Source organism: Neofelis nebulosa, chromosome 1, assembly GCF_028018385.1.
Source record: "Neofelis nebulosa isolate mNeoNeb1 chromosome 1, mNeoNeb1.pri, whole genome shotgun sequence".
Lineage (NCBI taxonomy): Eukaryota > Metazoa > Chordata > Mammalia > Carnivora > Felidae > Neofelis > Neofelis nebulosa.
Genome location: NC_080782.1, coordinates 46997793 through 47014117, shown reverse-complemented (window position 1 = coordinate 47014117; position 16325 = coordinate 46997793).

The following is a 16325-nucleotide window of genomic DNA, read 5'->3' as shown; positions in this document are numbered from 1 at the left end:
TGTGTCTCCCTCTCTCTCTGCCCCTCCCCCACTCCTGCTTTGTCTCTCTCTGTCTCAGAAATAAAGAAACATTAAACAAAACATCCTTTTCACTTTCGGCCTTGAAATGTAAGGTTTCCTCTGCCTCCATATCAGGAGTTGGTAACTTTTTCTGTAAAAGGACAGACTTCCCAGGGCATATGTTCTCTGTTGCAATGCTTAACACTGCCATTATAGCAAGAAAGCAGCCATAGACAATATGTTAAGAAAAGTATTCCAATGAAACATTATTTACAAAGATAGGCATTAGCAATCCCACTCTAGGTATCTACCCAAGAGAGACGAAAGCATAAGTCCACACAGAAACTTGTACAGGGAGTTCATAGCATCACTAATCACGATAGCCAAAAGGCAGAAACAACCCAAATGTTGATCAACGGATGGCGATCACTGGAACTGATGAAGGATCAAAAAAATGTGGTATAGCCATACACCTATAAAAATGAATGAAGTACCGATACATGCTACAACATGGATAAACCTTGAAAACATTATGAGTGGAAGAAGCCAGATACCAAAGCTCACCTATTGTTAGATTGTATTTTTGTGAAATGTCCAGAAGAGGCAAATCCATAGAGACAGAAAGATCAGTGGTTGCCAGGGGGTAGGGGGAGGATAGGAGATAGGGGGTTGATAGCCAATGGGTATGGGGTTTCTTTTTGAGGTTATGAAAATGTTCTAGAATTGACTTTGGTGATGGTTGCACAGGTATGTGAATATATTAAAAGCCATGTAATTGTACACTTTAAACGAGTATATTATATGGTATGTGAATTATATCTCAATAAAGCTGTTATGAAAAACAAAACAAAACAAAATAAAGCAAAGCAAAACAGAAGGCAGCCAGCTGGATTTGACCCATGGACAGAAGTTTGCTGACTCCTGCTCTACTCACACATGCAGGCTCCTGGAATCTCTTGCAATATTTTAACTCTCACATTTAAATATTTGATCCACTTTGAAATATAGCATTTTACGGTGTAAGATGGGGATTCACTTTTATTTATTCCGGGGCGTTGTATTTTGGGGCCTACACCATTTGGGAAATAAACTATCCTTTTCCCACTGACATGAGGTATCTCTTTTGTCAAATGTTAACATCTGTATCCTGGAATCTAATTCTGGATCATTTGTCACGTTCCATGGGTCTATTTGCCTGTGCCTTTCCCAATACTACAACGATCTTATTTTAGGGACTTGGTTATATGTTCTGGTTTCTGTAAAGGAAGTCCTCTCTTATGTTCTTTTCTTTCACACTTGACTTGCAGCCAGTGAGCTTATCAAAATGGATATCACTCCCTGCTTAAAAGCCTTTAATGGATTCCCACTGCTGTTACAATTATGGCCCAAATCCTAACCGGCCTTGAATGTTGCATGCTTGCCCCTGCCAGGTTTCCAGCTTCAGTTGGCTGGGACTCCATACTTTAGCCATGTTAAAGTCGCTCCAGTGAACCTGCCCCTCCTGCCCCAGGGCCTTTGCACTGGTCGTTTCCTCTACCTGCAATGCTTTTCCTGCCTCTTTGTCACTTTACGTCCTCTACTTCTTCAGCCTCAGTCTGAGCATCATTCCTGGGGAAGCATGTGCTGACCTACCTGACAAATAGCCTTCCCACACTGTGAACCTATGCTGTGTTGCACTTCCTGCACTTTTAATATTACATTTATTTGTATAATTTTTTGACTAATGCCTGCCTCCCTCAGCTCTCCATTGTCTTCCTAGTATTCAGTACTGTTTGTTCAGTACTCAAAAAAATGTTGAAGGAATTATGGGACATCTGGGTGGTTCAGTCGGTTGAGTGTCTGACTCATGGCTGCAGCTCAGGTCATGATCTCAGTTTGTGAATTCGAGCCCCGCATCGGGCTTGGTGCTGGCAGCACAGAGCCCACCTGGGATCGTCTCTCTCTCCTTCTCTCTCTCTGCCCCTCCTCTTCTCACTCTCTCTCAGATAAATAAATAAACTTTTCAAAAAATGTTGAAGGAGAGAAGAAACCGGTAGAGACTGAACTTAGGCACCTATCTGCCTGGCTCCCAAACCTACAGTCTCCCTTCACCATGCTGTGTCCTGCCCTGAGCAAGGCCTGAATGGGAGCCTAGGAGAGCTGAGTTCTAGACTCAGCTCTGCCTCTGACTAAGGCAATGCCCTAAATCTGTTTGCAAAGTGCTTTCTTACTCTTTGCCTCCCATCATCTCAAGATCTTCACAGCCACCTTGGGAGGCAAGCAGTGTGGGGCTAAATTTCCCTGATTTTACACTTGAGAAATCTGAGACCAGGGATGAACTGCACTGTCACAAGGTCAGGCAGGGGCAAAACCAAGAGCCCTGTTCTCTGGGAATCCAAATAAATGTTATCTTGGGAAAGACCCTTCCCTGAGCTGAGCCCCAGTTCAGCTTCCCTGTTCGTAAAATGGTGAGGAGAGGTATAGACTGGATGGTGAGTGTGTCAGCAGTGCCCCAAGTCCTAGGCATCCGAGGTGAAGCCACGTCTGAGTTCCATCTGTATCATTATTGGCAAAACTTTTATGTAAAGGATTTTTTTTAATTAAACAAGTTTTGTTTTGAAACGAAGCTTCTAAAAATCAGGAATTTTTTAAAAAAATGTTTATTTATTTATTTTGAGAGAGAGAGAATGAGCACGCATGTGGGCATGGGGAGAGAGAGAGGGGAGAGAGAATCCCAAGCAGGCTTCATGCTGTCAACGCAGAGTCTGACATGGGACTCGAACTCGTGAACCATGAGATCATGGCCTGAGCCGAAATCAAGAGGTGGACTCTCAACCAAATGAGCTACCAGGCGCCCCAAGAAAAATTTCTATTACTCTGTCATTTCATTGTAACCACTGGTAGCATTTTATCTAAGGCATGTTTCAGTGAATGTGTAACTAGCAGAGTTAGAATGGGCTCACCCAGAGCGATCTAAAATCCTCTGTACCTCCGGTGGCTGAGATTCTGTGCTCTTGGAAACCCTGGTCTGGCTGGGGCTGTTTGAGGACAGGCACCCCTCCAGGAAGGTTTCATTTGTTTAGTCAGTCAACAAACATCTGCTTGGGGCCACTATGTGCAAAGCACCAGGCCAAGTCCTTCCACATCAAGGGGTTGAGAGGGGACTGGCCTGTCTGTGGCCATCTCAGGGAGGTGTTGGGGGGCATGCGCTGTCTGACTGCATGCCTGCACACCCATCCATGTGTCAAGCGCAGTTTGTATCTGTCTGTGTGAGAGCTTGAGGGATTTTGCACCCATGGGATGGCCCAGGCACAGTCCACTTTCTCTCAGGGCTGGAGCTGTGGAGTGAAGGAGACAAAGGGGCCACCAAGGCAAGAACCTCAGTTCTGCCAGGTCTCCTGGAGGCTAGTGAGCAAACAGTCCCTCAGGAGTCCTCGCCAGGGACTAAGCCACCCTGAGACCTAGAATTCTGGAATGTTCTGTCTCGCCCTCTCATCCTCCCACTTGGGGAAACAGGCCCTGAATGGGGAGAGGACTTGCCAGAGACACCGAATATGTAAAGGTCAGGGCCAGGCTTCACGCTCCTCCCTGACCCTCTGCGGCTTCTCCATGCACTTCTAGGGAATTCACCGAGCACCAGCTGCTACAAAGGCAACTTGAGATGAGGGGGAAACAGGTACTTCAAAATAACACAAATACAAGCTAATGTGTATTGAGCACACACTGGATGTCAGGCACTGTTTCAATCACTTTAAAAACATTAATGTGTTTAGTCCTCAAAACACCTGGGTGAGGTAGGGAGAACTATTATCCCATTTTCCAGATGAGGAAAATGAGGCACAGAGAGGTTCACTAAATTGACCAGGGTCACACAGCTGCTAAGTTGGCTTCATGGCCGACACTCGTTGCCTCTACATTAAGCAGAGAAGGGACAGAGGCCTTTGGATACAAGATACAGAGTGACACCCGACTCTGAGTTGAGAATGGCTGGAGCCCTTCTGCCATTCCACGGAATGTTCTTGAAACCTAGTGTGCTGTGCTTAGCTTTGCCTGTGCTGTCTTGCTGTCACTTCTCAGGTGAGGAGACCAAATTCAGAAAGAGTCACACACGTGCTCAAGATCACACAGCTGTCCCCATGTCCCTTCACCATTTTCCGGGTACCATGCCGAATACTTTACTTGCTTTGTTTAATTAAATCCTCATGACAGGCCTATACGTAGGAACTATTATTCTGTCCATTGAATGGATGGGAAACAGAGGCTCAGAGAGGTTAAGTAACTTACCCAAGGGCACACAGCTAGCAAGTGGCTGAGGCAGCACTTGAAGCCAGGTCTATTTGATCTGAAAGCTGTTACCCTAAGCAGCTGGCTCTCCTGCCTCATGTGTCCCTGTTTCTCATAACCACATGCAAGGAGGGGAAGGCACAGGCATTGTGCCACATCTTACAGAGGAGGAAACAGAGGTAGCTTGCCTGGGAGCCTATAACTGGTGAACATGGGAGCCAGGACTCAGAATTCAGGTCCTTCTCACTCCCTGGCCCAGTGCCCTTTTATTTGTTCCTTCAGGAATATTCCAGAAAAAGTCCTAGGATTGTTTGTGGTTAGAAGTCCCAGGCCAAAGCAATTTCTCACTTATTATTCTATTCTACTTATTAGGCTACTTATTATTACTTTCCCACAAGCCCATGAAGGTCAGAACATGCTCCATTTCACAGATGGGCAATCTGAGGCCTGGACAGGGGAAGAGACTTGCCCAAGGCCTTGAACTAGGGTCCCCGACTCTACGTACAGCAAGGCAGGCCCCGTGTTTGTTGGGGCGGGGGGAGGGAGAACCTCTAAGGGGCAGGCTCCAGCTAGCTGGTCTCTCTGCTCTGGCCAGAGGCAGAGGGTGAGGTCATCACTTTATCAGGCTAATTGCCACCCTGTAGTATAATCCTGCCACTCAGCTGAGACCTGCGGGAATGGTTTCTGGAGACAGGAGCTGTTATTGTCCAGATGAAGGGCCCAGGGTAGTGGGTGGGGATCGGGGAGGGGGGGCAGGCTCACCCTCATAACTCCCCTTGAAGCGGTTTGCTTTCTCAAAGACCTCTGGGCACAGAGACATTTCTCGGGCCTTCTGGGGCAGGACTGAAGGTTTCTGCTGCTTGTGTGGGCAGTTGGCCAAGATGTCAGCCACAGTAATAGCACACGGGAGTTGGTCCTGGCAGGGAAGATAAAAATTGAGTAACAGAACTTGGGAAACGGTTAGCACAGCTCACCCTGCCTAGCTAGGAAAGGTCCCAAGAAGCTGGCTTTGGTGGGATGTGGGTGGGGGCAACCTAAAGCTGGATGTCAGAAGGAGGGACTGAGGATTAGAAGGCAATAGTTGACAGTCATGTAATAGCCACGTGGATCTAGTGGCCAGTGTTCCCAGGCACCACGTGCTCTGTAAACAGCCAACAGTTGCTGAGCCCACTGTGGTTAAGAGGCCTGGAATTAAGCAGGCCTGAGTTCGAATCACTGCGTCCCCACTTCCTAGCTGTGTGACCCTGTGCAGCAGGGCTAGCATGAAGTGAGAGCCTAGCGTTCGGAATTGAGGGAGGTGTGACCCTGAGACTGAGCGTCCCTAAATTTGTGCACCCTGGGTGCCTCTTTTGCCCCAGCCTAGACCCGTCTCTGTTGGGCATGTTACTTCCCTCTTCTGAACTGCAGTCCCATCATCGGTGTGATGGGGGTGAGAGTAGTGGCCTCTGCCTTGGAGGGTTGTGAGAAGAAGAGCCTGGACTGGCATGCGGCCAGCACTTGAAATGCCACCATTACTCAGGGCAAGGCTCTGTGCTACCTGCTGGGCTCACAATGGCAAATGTTGTGGACAGAATGTTTGTGTCCTCGAAAATCCATATGTTGAGATCCTAATCCCCAAGGTGATGGTATCAGGAGGTAGGGTTTGGGGGAGCTGATTGGGTCACAAGAGCGGAGCCCTCATGAATGAGATGAGCGTTCTCACAAAAGTGACCCCAGAGAGCCCTCTCAAGTGAGGAGACAACGAGAAGCCGGCAGTCTGCAGTCTGCATCTGGGAAGAGCGTCCTCACCAGAGCGGACCATGCTGGCACCTGACCTTGGACTTCTGGCCGCCAGAACTGCGAGAGATAAATTTCTGATGTTTATAAGCCACCCAGTCCACGGAACTTTGTTACGGCAGCCCAGATGGACTAAAGACAGGCACACCGGATCCCTGACCTCATGGTGCTTACAGCTGAACCAGGAAATCATCGGGAAGAGACTGTGATTTGAGACGATGGGGGAGGAGGAGGAGCCAGGGAAAACATCGGTGAGAAAAGACAGGTGGGATGAGAAAAAGAAAAATCCTACTCCCCAAAGATGGTCACTTAGAACCAGGAAAGGTATGTCTCACTCTGAAAATTACCAAAACCAAGATGAAACCCTACCTCTCATGCTACATATTTAATATAACCCTCAAAACAATTTTCAGCTATCCCCATTGGATAAATGAAGAAGCTGAAACTCAGAGAGGTAAAGTGATTTGCCTGAAGTCACACAGCTTGAGCGTGACAGAGCAGGATTTAAATCCAGGACTGTCTGATTCTCTCTTCTACAGCTTGACTCTGCAGCTAGCCAGATGCCGCACCTCCTTTCCCCAGCCTCAGTTTCCCTGCCCATCGAGATGAAGGTCAGGTGAGGTCATGGATATGGCAGTGCTTTGGACATTGCAGGGAGTTTGCTGTCTGTGGCTGAAGAATTAGTAGTGGAGGTGACACAGAAAGCACCAACAGGCTCCTCGTCTGTGATAAGCACCCTTTGGGCCCCCTTTCCCCCACAGGATCTTCCTTTTGAGTCAGGGTTCTGAGGCTTCTCACACCTTCCTTCCATCTGTCCTGCTCTTAGGAACAGAAGTGTATGGAAGCATTTGAATCAACAGTGTGGCTACATCTCCCTAGGAGAAAGGCTTCGTTTGGCACCCATTTAACAGATGAAGAAACTGAGGCACAGCAAAGTAAGTCATTTGCTGTAGGGGATGCAGTTTGTGGCCAAGGGGGGACCTGAAAACAGACAGTCATACCCCTTGCTGTAGTTTCCAAGTGGGCAAGACACCCCTGCTAAGTCAGCCACGGGAGACAGAAGTTGAAGAGCGGGGGCAGTGGCACCATTCTGATCTAGGAGTGGGGTGGGGGAAGATAGCCCCCCAGCCTTCTAGCTCCTTCTCCCTCCCCCTTCCCCGTCCCTGGGGCTAGAGACTTTTCTGTTTGGTGCTAGCCCCTCCCCCACCATGCTAACACCCCCGGGTCCTTTCAAACTATATTCTCACCTGCCTGTGAGCAGTCTTTCTTACCACACCTTGGTTGCTTTTTTATGGGAAAGAGGAGGGGTCTGGAGCAGAGGGCCAGGTGCATTTAGAGATGGGTTCAAGATGGAGGGGGATGGGCATGGGGTGATGAAACAGAACCCTAATCTAGCCAAGCCGACACCTGCATTTTTTAAACTGCTGGAACCCAGGGGGATGCTCAAAGTCTCACAGCAAATCAGGAGCAAAAGCTGGGCCTGAACCTCAGTGTCCTGACCTCTGAGTCCAGTGACCTTGCTCTTTGTGCTGTGACCTTCAGAAGGCTGAGCCTTAGCTATCAGCAGAGGAGGCACTGAGAAATGCCTGTTGACCCATGAACGAATGAATGAGTGAATGAATGAATACTGGTTCCCCCTCTAGTGGGAGCAGGGGTGCAATGATGACTCCTTTGGAGGACTCTACCCCACAGACAGGGCTTACTCGGTCTAAAATCACTCTTCCTTCTCTTGGAATTAATTCACCTAGGGTTCCCTCGTTTCCTCAGAGAGTTGTATGCCACCTAGAGGAAGCTGGGAGCTCAGCACCCTCATCCGTGGTGGGGGGCGGGGAGGGGGGGGAAGAGGGGGACCAAGGAGTCTCCACAATTAAATGCCACATGTGATTCTAGCCCAGGGCAGAATCTCTGATGGGGTCTGAGGATTCTATGGTAGGGATGCGTTAATGTCCCAACAGTGATGGCTGTATTATGGGTGGTCGGAGATTGCCCATGTTTGTTGGAAATATACACAAGAGTATTCAGATGAGAGGGGGCATCCTATCAGCAACTGCTTCTCAACTGGTTCAGGGGGAAAACTTCCATGTGTTGTACTTGTGACTTTTCTGTAAACCTGAGATTCTTTCAGCATTGAAAATATATGTAGCATTAAAAACAAATCAAATGAGTTTACTACGGGAAAACGATGCCGACAGTGATACCTCCTTCTTCAGAGTGGCATGGCCATGAGCTGAAAATCTGTAATTGTGATGCTTACCATCTACCGAGCTCTGACTGGGGGCTTACCCACATACCCCATTTGCTCCTTGCATGCTCTGTCTGTGAATAGGTATCATCACCTCCATTTTTCAGGAACTGAGATTCAGAGGGCTGAAGTGACTTGGCCAAGGTGGCTGAATTAGGAGCGTCAGTCCCCCCACCGCACTGTGCTGCCCTCCCTGAAGTGCCCCCCCCCAGTGCCCGCCGCCACCCCCTGCCCCCCAACAGCCTAAACACTGTCCTTCCTCTTTTCTTGTCTCCGCCGTTCAGGCTTCCTAATCAGCAAGACCTGGCTGTACTGCCGTCTCCCCAGAAGCCTTCTCTGACCCCCCAGCTGGTTCTGACTGTCCATTTTCAGATATCATTTCTTCCCACGGCCAGTCATTCGTTCACTGAGGAAATATTTGTTCAGAGACTTCCACGTGGCAAGCCTCATGCCCGGGGCTGGGGGCATGCTGAGGCAGAAAGCAGACGCCACCCCCGCCCCAGTGGAAATGGAGATGACAAGGGCAAGCAAACAAATATACATATGATCCCAAATCCTATGGGAGGCAGGAGGGTGGCTAGGGGCGCCTCAGGGAGGGGACCGTCAGGGGCACCCCGTGGCAGGCTTGCTTGAGGAGCGGGAGGGAAAGCAGGTCTTAGAGGATGAGGTGCTTGGAGCAGAGGGTCCAGTGTCAGGCAGGGGGAGGTTCCACGGGGCCTCAGAGGCCCTTTGTAAGGAACCTGATGTTTACTCAACTGCAAGGGAAGCCACTGGTGGCTTGTGAGCCAGGGAGAGCCGATGAGATTTACATTTTGAAAAGATCACCCTGGCGCTGCTGTGGAAGATCACAGGGGACCAGAGTAGAAGCAGATGGGTCCTTATCTCTCCCTCCCTGTTTTCTGGTGGAGTCTAGGTCTTATCTTGTTTTCTAGAGAGCTCCTTGAGGCCAGGCAGGGCGTCTGTCCGAGAGGTCACGGAGCCCAGGCTGTGCAGTTCCCCGGGGTTGGCTCTGTCCCCTAGCCTATGCTCTGTCCCTGTGTGCCATCTGGGACCCACTCTGCTCTTGGCCCCAGGGGCTCCGCAGCCCCAGCACGGGTGGAATGTTTGACAGAAGAGCGCGCGTGTTCTCCAAACAGACCTTGATTCATGTTTCCAGGAGGAACTTGCAAACAGACTCTGCTGGCTGCATCCATCAGAGAAGAGATGGGCTCTGTAAACAAAGGCCCACAGCCTGTCTCTGTCTTTCTGCAGACACTTCTCCCTGTGGGTCCCCAGCAGCGCCCCGTCCTGGCCCGGCCGCTGGAGCCATGCTCCGTGCCAAGCCCCTCTCCAGAACCTCAGCCACACATGCCCCTCACTGCCTCTATTTTTGCAGGTGAGAAAACAGAGTCTCAAAGACGTCAAGTCAGTTGCCTAAGGTCACACAGTCGGCCAGCTACTACAGGCACTATACTGTGTTCTCCTACGCTACTAGACTGCTGATAAAAATTACAGTAACTCCCATTTACTCGCGAGCGCCCATTATGTGCCCAGCACTGTACCAAGGGCTTTATGTAGATTAACTCATTTAATCCTTACGAAGATCCTGTGAGGTAAGGGCTCCTGTTTTCCCATTTTTCATACGGGGAAGCCAAGGCCAAGAGAGGGAGATCAAGTCATTTCCCAAAGTCCTGCTGAGCATCGGTGGGGAGCGTGGGACTTGAGTCCAGCCAGGGTGAGCTCAGAGTCCCTGCTTCACTCTCCCCACCACTCACCTGCCTGGGAGCAGACCCTGGGAGCTGGGAGCAGACCCTCACTTTTCTCTGTTTGCGAAGTGCAGAAACCAAGGCCCAAAGAAAGGAAGTGTGACTGCATCTCGGCCACCTGGCTTCTGTGGCAAAGTTGAGCCAAAGTTGTGGTGTCTGTGGGCTCTCCTCTTCAGAGGCCACGATAGGAGGTAGGGAGCCTCATTCTACTCCTAGCAGTGCTTCTGCCTTATGTGACTTGTGACAAGTTATATCCCCTCTCTGACCTCAGTTTCCCCAACTGCTGACAGTTCCAGCCCTCACCCACATTATAAGGCCTGCTATAAAACCAAATGAGCGAAGGGGCAGTGGGATGGGATGAGTTTCCTGGCCCTGATTCCTGTCCCGTGAATGGAATGTTCAAGCAGCCTCATTCTAGAGTTGAAAGCCCCAGGGGTGGGGCTGGGTTGGGCCTCCTCTATTGTGAGACCCCCCACCTTGGGCTCCAGCCCAAATTGCCAGACACAGGCCTGAGAGGAGGGCCCCCTCCAGGCGGGGGTGACCAGGAGCCAGCCGGGCCGGCCATTTGTCCACAGATGGGTGTGCAGATAACAGGCGTCTGGAGATAAGGCAGGGCCTGCTTGAAGCCTAGCGGAGAGCCAGGCCAACTCAGTGGGGAGGTGGGGTGGAGAGATGGGGAAATCAGGGCAGCTGGGGCAGAGCCAGCCGGCCCCCAGCCTCCAGGACTGGTACAGAATTCTTTCTGCCACCCTCCAGTACAGGGCTGGTGGCTCCCTGTTCTGGACCTGCCCCCACCTCCACCAGAAGAAAACAGAATCAAGCAAGCAAGCCAAGAGCACATACTTTTATCAGAAGTGCTGCTTAAGCTGGAGAGCCCTGGGCCAGCACTGGGTCCAGCCTAGCCCTGCCCCTGACTAACTGACAATCCAATTCCAACTGGGCCCTTAACTTGAAATGTCACTGCCCATAGTACACTGCAATTCGAACCCATTTTGGTTGAAAAATTTGCACATTTATGTTTTGTATATTCATAGACATTGCGAGGAAAATATCCCCACAAATATCAACAGCATCAGTATCTAGAGCAGGGCTTTTCAGCCTTGGTACTTGCTGACATTATAGGCTGGATAAGTCTTTGTCGTGGGGACTAAGTGTCCTGACGGGTACTGAGCAGCATCCCAGCCTCTGCTCATTAGATGCCAGGAATAGCACTACCTCTATTTTGTCTCTGAGACAAAATGTCTCCGAACATTCCCAAATGTCCCTGGGGGCACCGTCCCTTCCCTTTGAAAACAACTGGTCCAGAGGACATGGCCAGGAGGGACGGCTGCTTCCCGAGCCTTACCCTGAAAATTTTGCCACGTGCAAGCATGACACAGGGAAATGAGAAGAAACACCAAAAAGATGAAGAACTAAAGAGAAGTCATTGCCAGATGGACAGACAGGTGACTAAATGCTGACTGAAGGAGCCGGAGGAAAATCAGAGCCTGGGTGTTCTGGGGCCACACTGGACACCATCTAGGCAATGGATGCTCTCTGTCAGTCAATGCATCGTCTCTGCATTTTACAGAGAGGAAAGGGAGGCCCACAGAAGGAAGAGGCTTGTCTAAATTCACAGAATGGGCTGGCACTGTGTGAGAGGAAAGGCTGGGTGTGTTGACCCCCCAGTCCGGTGCCCCAAACCCCACCGTGTGAAAACACAAACGTGAGAACAGTATGTGGAGAAAACGTTCCTGCTTTTGCAGCCAGAGGCAAGTGACCCCACATGTGACCTGGCCCCATGGGCCCTCGGCACGCTGCGTGAGGGCATACACACAGCAGGCCATGCCAAGGGCCCGATGAAGCAGAAGGTCTGTTCCACGTCCTGTGTCGTGGCAGCACGAATGGGAAGGCTGCCAGAGGCGGATTAAGATAGGCTACATGCCAGGCCCAGGAGATAGTGGGGAGCCTGAGGGCTGCTGAGGGTTGCACGACCAAAGGGGTGAGCTGTGGCTCTCCCACCGGTGGCCACAGGGAGGGTGACGGCTCTCCTTCATTGGCTACTTACTATGTCCCTAGGGGGAGGCAGGATTCGAACGAGTGTCTGCCAGGGGAGGAACCAATGGCAAAATGTGGGCTATGCGACAACGGAGTACTATTCAGCCTTAAAAAGGAAGGAAATTCCAACACAGGCTACCACACCATGAACCTTGAGGACATGACGCTCAGGGAAATAAGCCAGCCACAAAAGGACAAATGAAATGTGATGTGCCTGCCACTCATGTGAGATTCCTAGAGACGTCAGATCCATAGACATAGAGTGGTGGTTGCCAGGGGCTCGGGGCAGGAGGGAACGAGCACCGAGTTTCAGTGGTGCGAGATGAAAAGAGTTCAGGAGAGAGGGTTCACAACGATGTAATGTACTTAATGCTACTGAGTTGTACACTTAAATACGGTTAAGATGGTAGATTTTATGTCATAATTGTGTATTTTACCACAATTAAAAAAAAAAAAAGATGAGGAAGAACATAGGTGAAATAGTGTTTCCTTAGGGAAACAACACCATTGTGATTTCTGGAGAAAGGGCTTTGTTATGGGAATCACACCCTTATACAATTGGGGGATGGGGATGCAGGAGGGGCACAGGTAGATGGGAAGAACCAGGGAGGGGGTTCTATGGCCCACCTTCACTGCCCGGGGTGGTGGGCCCAGCCCCTGCCAGTCAGCAGGGCCATCAGTGGGCATTCAGTCTTGGGAGAGGAATGCCCGCTGCTTCATTTCCACCTTCCGAATGTCCACAAATTCTTCTTCTTTTTTAATGTTTATTTACTTATTTATTGTGGGGGGCAGAGAGAGAGAGGGAGAGAGAATCCCAAGCAGGCTCCACACTGTCCGTGCAGAGCCCGAGATGCAGGGCTCAATCTCATCCAACCTTGAGATCATGACCTGAGCTGAAACCAAGAGTCAGATGCTTAAGCAACTGAGCCACCCAGGCACCCCCACAAATTCTTCTTTTGGCCAACTCTATCCGGAAATGCTTACAAGGAGGGGTGTTTAGGGAAGCATAGTTCCCAGCTTAACCAAGATGGCCAGGAACAAAGCACTTCATGGGGTGATGGTGGAATGATCTCCCAAATACATGGTTAATTGAAAAAGATGGGGAAAAAATGTGGATAATATACACCTCATTGTTTTTACAATTGTGGTAAAATACACATAATTTAAAGTTTACCATCTTATAGTTTTTAAGCGTACGATTCAGTGGCATGAAGGACATTCATGTTGCTGGGGAACCATCATCCTGTGATGATGGAACTGTCCTGTGGAAACTTTTCATCATCCCCAACTGAAACTCTCCATACATCCTTTTTTAAGGACACAATTCTACCTCAGTACGAGCAGGGTTTCTCTCGAAAGATACTCAAGAAACCAAGAAACCAGCAGTGGTTGCCTCTGCAGAGGGACATCGGCAGGGAGGCGTGGGAGAGAGGTTTCCTGACAGAGACTAACTTTTCACTTAGTTGTTTTGTACTGTTTGAACACGTATTTTTATTCCTTGGTGAAGCCTCCCTAATCCATTAATTCTGATTGAGTTTAGAGCAAAGGTATCCTCCCCCTCTCCCAATGGATCAGAGCGCAGTGGCAGCTCGCCGGCCCCAGGAACACTCAGCTCCTCGCACAGTTTGGTGTAAAATAAAGATGGCTGCACTGTGTCACTCATTGTGTGGCCTCTGGCCAGCCCCTTCTCTCAGAGCTCAGTGTCCCCCTCTCTACAAGGAAGGGCTTAGCGCAGATGGCACTTAACAGCTGATAATGCTCAGGGATGTCTTGATTCTAATGAAAGTTTCAGAATTCCCCCTGGAGGCTGAGTCTTTGTAGGAAGAAGCAGAGATGCAGAGATAGAGGGACCTGCTCACAGCAACCTGGAAAGACAGCAATGGGGACCGGATTCGAAAGCAGAGTTCCTTCTGCTCAGAGATAGCCAGGAGCTGGCCCCAAACAAACACAGCTTCAGTAATGGAACCAGGGCTCCCGTGAAACAATCAGGGGACACTGAAGGGTTCCTTGTTATCCTCGTTTTTTTTTTCTCTTATATAGAATATTTCCGTAACGATTAAAATAATAATTATGCTCAGTTTGTACTATATAAAATCACGTAGTTCACCGTACTTGGGGAAACACTACCAAACACGATTATCCCACGATGGGTGTGTCTGGGGCCCTGGCCTTGGAGATGGTAGGCAGGGTGTGATCAAAACCTTCTGATTTAAGCAGATTTTCCTTTGGACTTCAGCTCTCCTAGCACACGGTAAATGCCATATAAGCGGCAACATTATTATTATTATTATTATTATTATTATTATGTACTATGAAATGAAATTATTGCATACTGTAAAATGTAAAATTAAACAGGAACTTATTTCTTGTGTTTTAAAAATAAGACACCTATCACATGCACTTAATTAGGCATAGAGTACCTCCAGAAAGATTAATGGGACGTTGATAGTTGTGGCTGCCTCTAGGGAAGGGAACGAAAAGCTTGGGGAAAGGGGTGGGGGGTGGTGCAGAGAGGGAGTTTGCTGTATATTCTGTTATTTTAAAAAATGGCTTGACTTTTAAACCTTATAAATGTATAGCTTTTAAAAATAATTAATAGGCTGATTCCAGGCCAAGGGAAGGAAATGTGCAAGATGAGCCCGGAACATCTTATAATCAATATTAAAGAGCAGGGAAGCTCTCAGAGCCTGCTGGGGTCATGCAAAACTGAAGAGGCCTTACTGGCTAAAGTCAGGAGGAGAAAAAAGGATTATTAATAAGGATAAATAACTGCAATGAATCTAGAGTTCATAAAGAAACATCCATCCATCCATACCTCATTCGTCTCTTGTGGAGGATGCTAGGTTTGGCTGGTCACAAAAATAGACCCAATTCTTCACCCTTCCCTGAAACTCTGGGGAATTTTGCAGCTCTTCCCAATGGGAGGTGGAGTCTATGTTCCCCCTTGAATCTGGGAGTGGCCATGGGGTTTGCTTTAGCCAGTGGATGCTGATGAACACGACCAAAAAGCCAGTTGAAATGTGCTTGCCTGGATAGGCTTGTTCTTGAGCTTCTGCCCTGGAAGGAAGAACACGTCCCAGCCTGGCCCTCTGGCCCCATAAGAACAAGAGACATGAGGAACAGATCTGAGCCCAGAAGCAACCTGGGACCAAGCCCCACTTACTCCAGCCAAACCCAGATGCCCTATAGACATCCGAGAGACAACCACAAGCCTGTCTTGTACACCACTGAGTTTGGGTGTTTTGTTACTCAGCATTATTGTGGCGACAGTTGGCTGATACAGATATTATAATGATATTATAGTTTGCTTAAAAAAAAAAACCCTACATTTCAGAGGTATGTACTAAAATATTTACAAATGAAAAAAATTAATTCGTAGTAAGAGAAAAATTGTACTCTGTTGTTAGACCATATGTCAACTGTGGGTCCTATGTTGAGTCTCAGTGTCCTCAGGCACTTCTCTGCCGTGATTCCAGGGGTTTGGAGTCCTGGAGTGTCATAGCTGTGGGGCGCTCTGGACTATGCTGTCTGTGTCCTCGTCTGGGGGAGTCTGTGGATCACGGGGGAGAAGGAATTTGCCAAAGGTCACTATTAGCTGAGACCCCACCCAAGACTCCTTTATCTGCTCTCCACAGTGCTATGAGCAGGAGACCACAGCTGGCTCCAGGCACCAGCATGCCTTCCCAGGCCCCATCTCTGACCCAGCTGAGAAAAATCCAGAATTGCCAATGAGCACAAAGAAATCTCTTCCAGTCTTCACCCTCTGGTTGTGCAAAAATCTCATTAAAAGGCCATCCAGATCCCCAAGGGCCTGGTGCAGACCCAGGACATCTCCAGGAAAAGAGATAGTGACAGAGAGCTGGTTTTTAATGACAGGCCCAGCTGTGCCTGCAGTCACCCCTCTATTCCCCCAGTGCCTCAAACCATCACGGCAACACCACATCCTTCCACCTCGAGGCTTTTGATCCATCTGGGTTCACACCTGTCCTTTGGAATGTCATTCCAATTCCACATGATTGGAGGAGCCAAATGATTCCCCCCCCTCCCCAGTTTTATAGATGAAGATACTGAGGCCCCAGCGGAGACTTTCAAAGTCTCCTGGGGTATCAGAGGCTATCTCTACAACCCACCCACCCAGGCTAGATAACAGGCGCTCTAGGTGCCCCTACCCCCAGCTGCCTGACCTAGTAGTCCTCACCGCCCACCCAGCAAACCTCCTTCCCCACAAGGGCCCAGGGAAGAAGGGCTGGAGTAAATGTTTC